Source organism: Suricata suricatta, chromosome 2 (genome assembly GCF_006229205.1).
Source record: "Suricata suricatta isolate VVHF042 chromosome 2, meerkat_22Aug2017_6uvM2_HiC, whole genome shotgun sequence".
NCBI lineage: Eukaryota > Metazoa > Chordata > Mammalia > Carnivora > Herpestidae > Suricata > Suricata suricatta.
The window spans coordinates 185153965-185162316 of record NC_043701.1 but is presented as its reverse complement, the minus strand read 5'-3'; positions in this window follow the sequence as shown (position 1 = coordinate 185162316).

Sequence of the window (8352 nt, the reverse complement as noted above, 5' to 3'; positions counted from 1 at the left end):
CCCAGTGGACAACGGGCCCAGAGACACTCCGTGCAGCCTAGCGTCCCTGCCGTCTGGTCCCTGGCTGCACTGGACAGGTGGGCCCGCCGCCTCCGGCACGCAGTCAGGGAAGACCCCCCCCCCCCCCCCCGCAGTGCTGGAAACTGCACATGTCCCAGAGTGAGCTCACCTCCCCAGAGGTCACGGCTCCTCTGTCCCTTCTGTGAAATAATGAGCGTTCTCTCCACTCTAAGGACCTGTCCCAGGAGTGCACATGGTGGCAGGAGATGAGGCCACAAGGAGCCCTCAGTGTGCAGGAGAGGGGGTGTCAGCCTTCCCCCTGCATCCCCTGGGGGAGGGGTGGGAGAGGGGAGGAGCAGGGAGGGGAGGAAGAGGAAGGGGGTGGAGAGGAGGAGGAAGAGGGGGCAGGGGCAGGTGGCAGCAGGGAGAGGAGACGCTGTCCGTGGTGCTGATGACGCTGTGTGGCCCTCCAGCGCCACCCTGGCTGCCCTGGGGTCCTGGCACTCAGGCATCTGGACCCCAGGCCCCATCGGGTCCACCATCTTCTAACCCCAGGGAGACATTAAGTGGTGTGGGTGTGGGGGAGTGCAAACTCAGAGGGAGTCCAGGCCGCCCCCAACCCAGGGGATGCAGGAGGGAGGGCTGAGCGCCGCTGCTCCCTGGGCCTCGGGTTGGGCCGCTGGTCAGGGACTTTCGGGGATGCCGACAACACAGAGTCCTTTTCTAAAGTCGCCCACTTCGCCTGCACAGGCGCAATTAAGAGCTTTAACAAGTTCGCGAGGGGCTGCAGGGGCGTGTCAGTAGCACACGGCGCGGCTGGCGCTGGAACGGGACGCGAGGGCTCTTCCTCCCGCTCTGGGTCTGATCGAGGGCAGAGCACACTTCCCGAGTTAAAGCTGGACTGAAAGTCGTAAGGTTGGCTAGGTTCGGTTTTTTTTTTTTATGTTTTATTTATTTTTGATACAGAGAGAGACAGAGCATAGAGGGGGAGGGTCAGAGAGAGAAAGAGACACAGAACTGGAAGCAGGCTCCAGGCTCTGAGCTAGCTGTCAGCACAGAGCCTGACGCGGGGCTCAAACCCATGAACGTGAGATCTGACCTGAGCCGAAGTCAGAGGCTCAACCGACTGAGCCACCCAGGCGCCCCTAGGTTCGTTTTTAATACGAGGAGTCAGAGCCCGATGATTACCGCTCAGACTTGGGCTCCGATAACTGGGAGTCAGCGGCTCCGCGGCCCGGCACGGGGACAGACTAGGCAGAAAAACGAGAGCGGATGCGCTGTGGCTGGGGGGCCTGGAAGACACACCGGACTCGGCGGCGGGCACTGGCAGGAGGGAAAGCGCCGCCATCACTCACGGGCAGGGGCAGCCAGGCCAGCCCGGGGCGTGCGGCCAGCGTGCTGGGGTCTGAGCCCCAGGAGGAGCTGGGCTCGTGGACGCAGTTCTCCAGCCACACAAGCAGCAGACTCCCAGAGAGGACCACGTCCCTCCTGCGATGCTGGAGCACAGGGCCTGGCCCACGGCACGCGCCGCACGCCATGAAGCAGGCACTGCGGGCAGTGCTGTCACGTCTGGGGCCTGGGCTTTGGCTTCTGGGCGCGAGGATGCCTGCAGGTCCATGTCAGGCTCCATCTGCAAGGCCGGCTTCATCCTGCGACAGGAGAGCATCACACGTGCTGAGTCGTCATCAGCTCTCTGGAGAGGCTGATACCCACACAGACAAGGCCACTTGGAGCAGAGCCCCCTTGTCCCCAGGGGCCGGGAACCTGGTCCATTCCTGACTTACACGGGCTCATGAGCAGCGGCAGCCGGCCTGGACACGCCTCCCAGATCCGCCCCCCTGCACCTTGGATGCACGCAGCTCCGGACCCCAACACCACCCCTGCCCACGGGAGTCTGCAAAGTTCTACCTTTTTGTTTTTTATGGTTTACTTATTTATTTTGAGAGAAAGAGAGAGGGCATGAGAGCACAAGCAGGGGAGAGACAGAGAGGGAGAGAGAGGCCCTAGCAGGCTCTGCACTGTCAGCCCAGAGCCCGACCAGGGGCTCGACCTCCCAACGCTGGGATCACGACCTGATTAGAGTCAAGAGTCTGACACTTAACCGCCAGAGCCACCCAGGCGCCGCTGCTAACTCTAGTTTTGAGGCTGAATCTGTGGGATGAAACGTAACATAATTCACACCTCATTATGCCTTCCGTGCACCTGGAAATCTCCTACATGAACGGTCCTTGCCCTGTTAGAAGCGTGCTGCGTTGTTTGATTAAAAGTATCTTCTTTCGCTCTGGTGAGGCCACGGATCGAGTGCTGGGATGTGTGCTCAACTCCCCAGGAAGCACCCCTGGGTGACTAGTAGCGCGGACAGCGCAAGGGGAGGGTTCCGCCTCCTTCCCTCAGGCCAGGGGGAAAACCGGTCCTGGCCTGTTGCTCTTATAAATCAGCTGTGATTCTGAAGGGACGGAGGGTTCTGGTAATTTTTGGAGACAGGTCAATGGTTTTGCTGCCTGCTCTCTGATGCTGTGAGATCGGACACCGTGTGACAAAGGTGAGCCCTAGCATCCGTCTCTCAGCCCAGACGGTCGCCACTTTGTGACGTTCTGCTGTGTCAAGGTGTGATTTGGGGCAGGACGAGTGAGGAACGTGCGAGTGCACTGCCGCAGCACCCATCTGCCCCCGGGAAGCTGTGTCCCACCTCCCGCTGCACCAGACAGACACCACGAGCAGGTGCTGGGTGGGCAGCGTCCTGTGTCCAGACGCTGGCACCGGTTGGTTCTTCCGGCCTCAGACTGTTGCCTTCTGGAAGGAGCCCCTCAGGCTCCAGGTCCCGGACCGGACTTCAGGCTGTGCTGGTCCAGAGCTGCGCTCATGGCCCAGGGGGAGCGTGTGTTCAAGTTAACCAGAGAGGGGCCTGGGCTCTGGGGCCTGGCAGTTGAAACCTTTCTACAAATACTTAGAAAAGTCCAAGTTTAGGGCGTGAAGTGAAGAAGGCACCCTTACGTGTTTTGTAGGTACACATGGGTGTCAGGGGCGAGAGCAGGAAAGATCCACAGGGTCTGCCTCAGTCCTCACGAGGTTCTGGGGGGCAGGGGGCGGGTCAGGATCGCCCTCCCCCAGCCAGTCTGGGCTCTGCCCACTCCACAGCCGAAGAGGCTGCTCTGTGGAAGGAGCTGGAGGCCCCCGGATGAGGCGGAGCCCTAGGGGCTGGTGCCGGGCAGGGGAGGGGCAGTGGTCAGGGCAGGGGCAGCGGTGCAGGGCAGGGGCATCTGGGGCAGGGGAGGGGCAGTGGTGCAGGGCAGGGGCCACGGTACAGGGAGGGATGGCGGTCAGGGAGGGGCCGAGGTGCAGGGGGGAGTCCCAGGCCCTGGCCGTGTGGAGGAGCTCAGGCTGCAACAGGCTTCCCCAGCAGCACACGGGGGCATTGGAAGGACGTGAACTTCCCAATCGCACTGGTTTCCCTGAGGAACGCGGTGGCCCAGGAACCGGCCGGCGTCCAGCCATGAGGCCTGAGAGCTGGGAGGCTGCCCTGGGGACCCACGTGGCTGCCGGGCATGAGGACACCGCCTGGCGGGACGGAGCGCCTTGGGGAGCAGCCAGGCCCGCAGACTCAGGAATGGTGCCTCTGCCTGTGGCCAGCACCTCTGGGAGCAGAAGAGGTGAGCAGGGCGAGGAGAGGGGGAGGGGCTGGCCTGCCGGGGCTGAGGTCCCGCCCCCACCCCTGAGCGCCCTGTCCCGCTTGGGGACAGCCTAGCGGAGCCTGGGGCCTGCTCAGCGGGGGGCGGTCTTCCGGCAGGGATGGGTGGGGACGGCTCAGGGCCAGCATGTGAGGGGTCAGGGGCACCTGGGGGCTCTGGGGGCGGGGTGAGGAGGGTGGAGGGGGTGCGCATTTCTTACCCTGAGACGTTTCCAAATTTATGTCACTTATACCACGAATGGGCTTTTTTTCCTGATGAAGAGGCTGTAAACTGAAAATGAAGGCAATTGAGCATTCTGCAAAATCTCTCTTCACAGTGGAAACGCATCACATAGTGAGCAGCACGCCTTGGGACAGCAGGTGTCCCCTGGCCGCCCGTGTGACAGGAACGTGTCCTCAGGCGGTGAGGGCCCTCCCGTCGGCCTCCACAGCCCCCTCCTCCGGCGGCTCGCGCAGTCTGAAGGGGCGTTAACCGTTGAAAGTCGGGCAGGCTCTGCCGCCGGACTCCTCTTGCGGGCTGCCCTCCGTGATGACCGGCTGCGAGGGGCACAGAGCCGCACGGTTTCCAAGACACTGAGGCCGTCGTTCGGGGGGACGGAGGAGACGCAGCTGCCACTGAGCTGGTCCCTCCGGTCGGGCCTGGGACCCCACCCCCAGAGGACCCCCCGCAGCCCAGAGCCACAGCAGGACCCTCCGCTTTGATTACTGCTTTGTTACGGGGAAGGTTGGGCACAGGTGCGGCTCCTTCCCTGGCAGACGCGAGGCCTTTTGAGGAAACAGCAGTTTCTGGAAGAAACAAGCATCTGATACATTTCTGTCGTTACTAAGGCACAGGTGCTCAGCCGTCTCCAGCCGTGCTTTGCTTCTGGGCCTGAGCCCTGAGTTCCAAGGCCACCCCCCCGAGCTTCTTCTGGAAGTTTCTGTCGGGCGAGTGGCCGGTGTGAGCAGGGTGGGGCTCAGAGCCTCAGCCTCGGGTCCGCGTGTGCCTGGCCAAGGTGAGACAGCGTGCAGGGTGGGAGGCGTGGGGGGCAGGGGCGCGGGGACCCCCCCGACTCCGCGGCCCCTCTGTCACTGTCCCCAGCCCCAGGGCACATGGGGGCACGTCCCCTCAGGTGAGAGCCCCCCAAGTAAAGTGACTTTTTCTGAAAAAGGAAAAAAAAAAGCCCCAAACAACAATACATCAGGCAATTCAAGCTGTTACATTTAGTTCAGTTCCCAGTCTGGGGGCAACATTTATTGTTTATCTTGTACAAGAGAGAGACTGCAAGCGTGTAAAGGCACGTCCGCATGTGTATTTAAAGAGAAACCTTAGACCTGCAGGAACCGAGTCCCTGGGTCCCACTCTCTATGCTTCTGTCCTGGAGAAGGAGCACTGGCTGCATTTCTTCTGCTGACCGATGTCCAACAGCGGTAGTTCCTGGGTCTGTCCCAGCCTGGGGCTGCAGCCGGGTCCCGGGACGCAGGACGGCCTCCCCAGAGCCCCCGGGGCCGCGCCGCCTCCTCACCACCCAACCTGCCGTGTCGAATACGTAATGTGCGAGCAGCAGTCTCTCTACTGAGCCCTGCAGCTCTCTCGTTTCCAACCAGAAAATCTGCTTTGAGCAATCTCCTTGAAATCCCTGTAATACATACGGAATTAAAACCTGAGGTCAGACAGTTCAGAATGAAACCTTGTAGGATGGTTGGGATTCCTGCTTAAAATTGGATATTAACCCGCGTGATGGGGTCTAGTGTCTTCTTAAAACGTTCGCCTGCACTCAGCTGTCCTGGCCCCTTCCTTGCTTGGGAATTAAAATACGCACAAATGCGCGCGTGCACACACACACACACACACACACACACACACACGTTATTTTCACCGTGATCAAGACTAAATCATTATGTGGTTATTTCATACGACGTTTCCAAACTCCTAGTCTGGAAACATCAGGGTTCTTAGGGACCCGCCGGGCAGCGGGCTCCGGCTGTGCCCGCGACGCCCTCCCACAGATGGATGTCTCCTTCGGGAGGCTTGTCAGCCCCTGGCTTTGGGGCCCGTCCTGGGAGATGGTGGTGGACACGGGCCCGGGGAGCCGCGACCTTCTGTGGGCAGACACGTGGCTCTGGGGGTCCTGAAAGGCGCCCCCTCTCCGTGAGCTATCAGCCCCGCCTCTCCCCGAGGGTCTGCGGCACGGGGGTCCTGGGAGGGGACACCTGGGGACGGGCTCTGGATTCAGGGAGGGCCGAGCCTACCGAGCCCACGGCCCACTCTCAGAGCTCTGGGGTCTCAGATGCAGCAGAGACGGCTGCAGGCGTGATGACTTCAGGCTCCGACAAGAGGACGGGAACCCACGCTGGCCGAGCCCCTGAGCTCTTGGCCGGAGGCCCGTCTCCTGCAAACACGGCAGCTTGGGGGGTTTTTAAATATCTTGCACCCAGACCTTTGGGTTGGGGTGGAAAGGTGTGCTGCGTCTCCCTTGGACTTTCTTGTTCAGACAGTAAATTTGCCGTAGTTCCCGGACTCTCTGACTAGACGTGTATCTCTCGCTTCCCGGTCAGCATGTGAGATCAACGCAGCCTGAGGCAGCTCCCTTGAGCGCTCGGCTCCCCCGCATCCCGGCGTGTGATCAGCTGCTCTGGCCTCAGTGTGCCCAGAGCTGGCTTCCCCCAGAGTGCCGCTACAGCCCGTGACCCGGAGCTACAGAATCCGGACTTCTGTGTATTATGAGCATTTCTGTGAGTTCAGAAGCAAGACCTCCTTCCCTCAGTATCTGCTGAGCCCCTGTCATGGCCCAGGGGCTTCACGGGCGGGTGAGGGGCCCCGTGTATCAGCTTCCGGTGAGCCCGGCTCCGGAAGCCCTCGTCCCACCTCCGGGGTGACAAACAGCCCGGACTAACCTGCTTGCCTTCTGCTCACCTTTCTCCTCCTTGTCCCTTGTTGCACCTGTCTGGCCCAGTAGTGTCTGTGTGCCCGTCACCTCCGCTGACTGGTCCCCACCGGCCTGTTCTCGGTGGTCACTGCAAGGCCGTTGGGGCAGAACCAAGTCAGCGTATCCATGATAAACCATCGACTGACCCCTGTTCTAAGCCCGGGGCTTGTCACTGGCGGGCGTGTTTTCCGGAGAAGTCTGCTTGCAGACCCCAGTTTTGTTTTTAGATTAGACTGAATAACTTCTGATAATCAGTGATTCACATGCAAATGCCTAGTTTAATCAAATCATCCAAAGACAGACACATCGTCCCCTCTCCAAAGCACTTTTACATTTATCTTAGTATATTTGTCTAAACAAGCACAGAACGTTGTGGACGGGTCTTGAGATCAGGACACAGAAGCTGCCGAGCAGGGTCCCAGGGCATGTGGGGGTCGGGACCACGACCGGCTGCACGGCTTCTCCTTCTGATGACGAAGCACCCCCACTGAGCTTCGGGCCATCTGCTCTCCGGTGCTGCCTGGCACGGCCGATGGGGCCGTCATGGGGATCCTGCTGCCAGCCTCCCCCTCCCCAGGATGCTCACCTCTCCTGCCTGCAAGCCGGGGCTCTCCTGGCTGCCCCCCCCAACGGTAGGGACACATGTCTGAGACCCCGGCTCTCCTGAGGGGCATCTGGGTACCTCCGGGGCACAGTCTGCAGCCTATTTTCTCTGTGGCACGCTCCGTGTGAGGGGCTGGTCCGCCTCCCAGCATGGTACCTTCTAGATGTCAGCCTCCTGCATCTCTCAGCCTGGGCCTCTCCGGGAAGACCTGTGGCCATGGGTGCCAATGCCCAGTAGTGTCCGGCACTGGGACACCTCCTGCGTGGCCAGCCCAGCCTGGGTCCAGCCCCCCCCCCCCCCACCCCCAGCCTGCGCCCAGCAGTCCCCGCCCCCACCCAGCCTGCGCCCAACAGCCCCCACCCCAGCTCAGCCTGCGCCCAGTAGCCCCCGCCCCCGCCCAGCCTGGGCTGTGCCCAGCAAACTTACTCCACTGGCCTCATCTGGAGACCCAGACATGGAGGCTCTTCCTTGTCACGCATCCCCTTAACCTAACGCTGACCACTACTCGCTTTCTCTACAGAAGATTCCAGCTCTGTCTGCGTTACTCACCCTGTGTTCACCCCCAGAGCCACCCTCAGCCCTGCCTGGATGGTGGCCAGGCTCCCAGACCCCCAGCTTTGTAGCTCTACCCCCTTCAGTCCGTTCTCTGGGCGGGAGCCTGATGGCTTTCTCAATGCCCTGCTGTAGTCGTCCTCGGGCTGCGGGAGACCGTTAGGTGTCCCCGGTTCTCGCTGTGGCCTCCAAGCAGACCCATGTGCCACCGGACACACCTCATGATCCTTCCTTCTTTCCTCACTGAGGTCGCCACGTGGCCTTTCTTCAAGTCCCTAGAGAGTCCCGAGCCCTGAGCCTCAGGGCTGCTGTCCTTCCCGGCCCCCTGCCTGGGACACTTTTACTTTCGTCTTTCCCCAGAAGGCCATATGATAATTCGGGGCTCAGGCCTACGGTCACGTCCACGGTGGGGCAGTGCTGACCCCGACACAGCGGCTAAGTAACTGTCTGCCGCCCGGGTGACCGGCTCTGCGTCCTGTCTCATTAATCGGTAATTATTTATTTGTTTGTCACCGTCCTTGGCACGGCGTGTGCTCTGTGATGACAGCAGCTTACACAGCACCGCCTGCAGGGGCCTGACGCAGAGCAAGTGCCCAGGA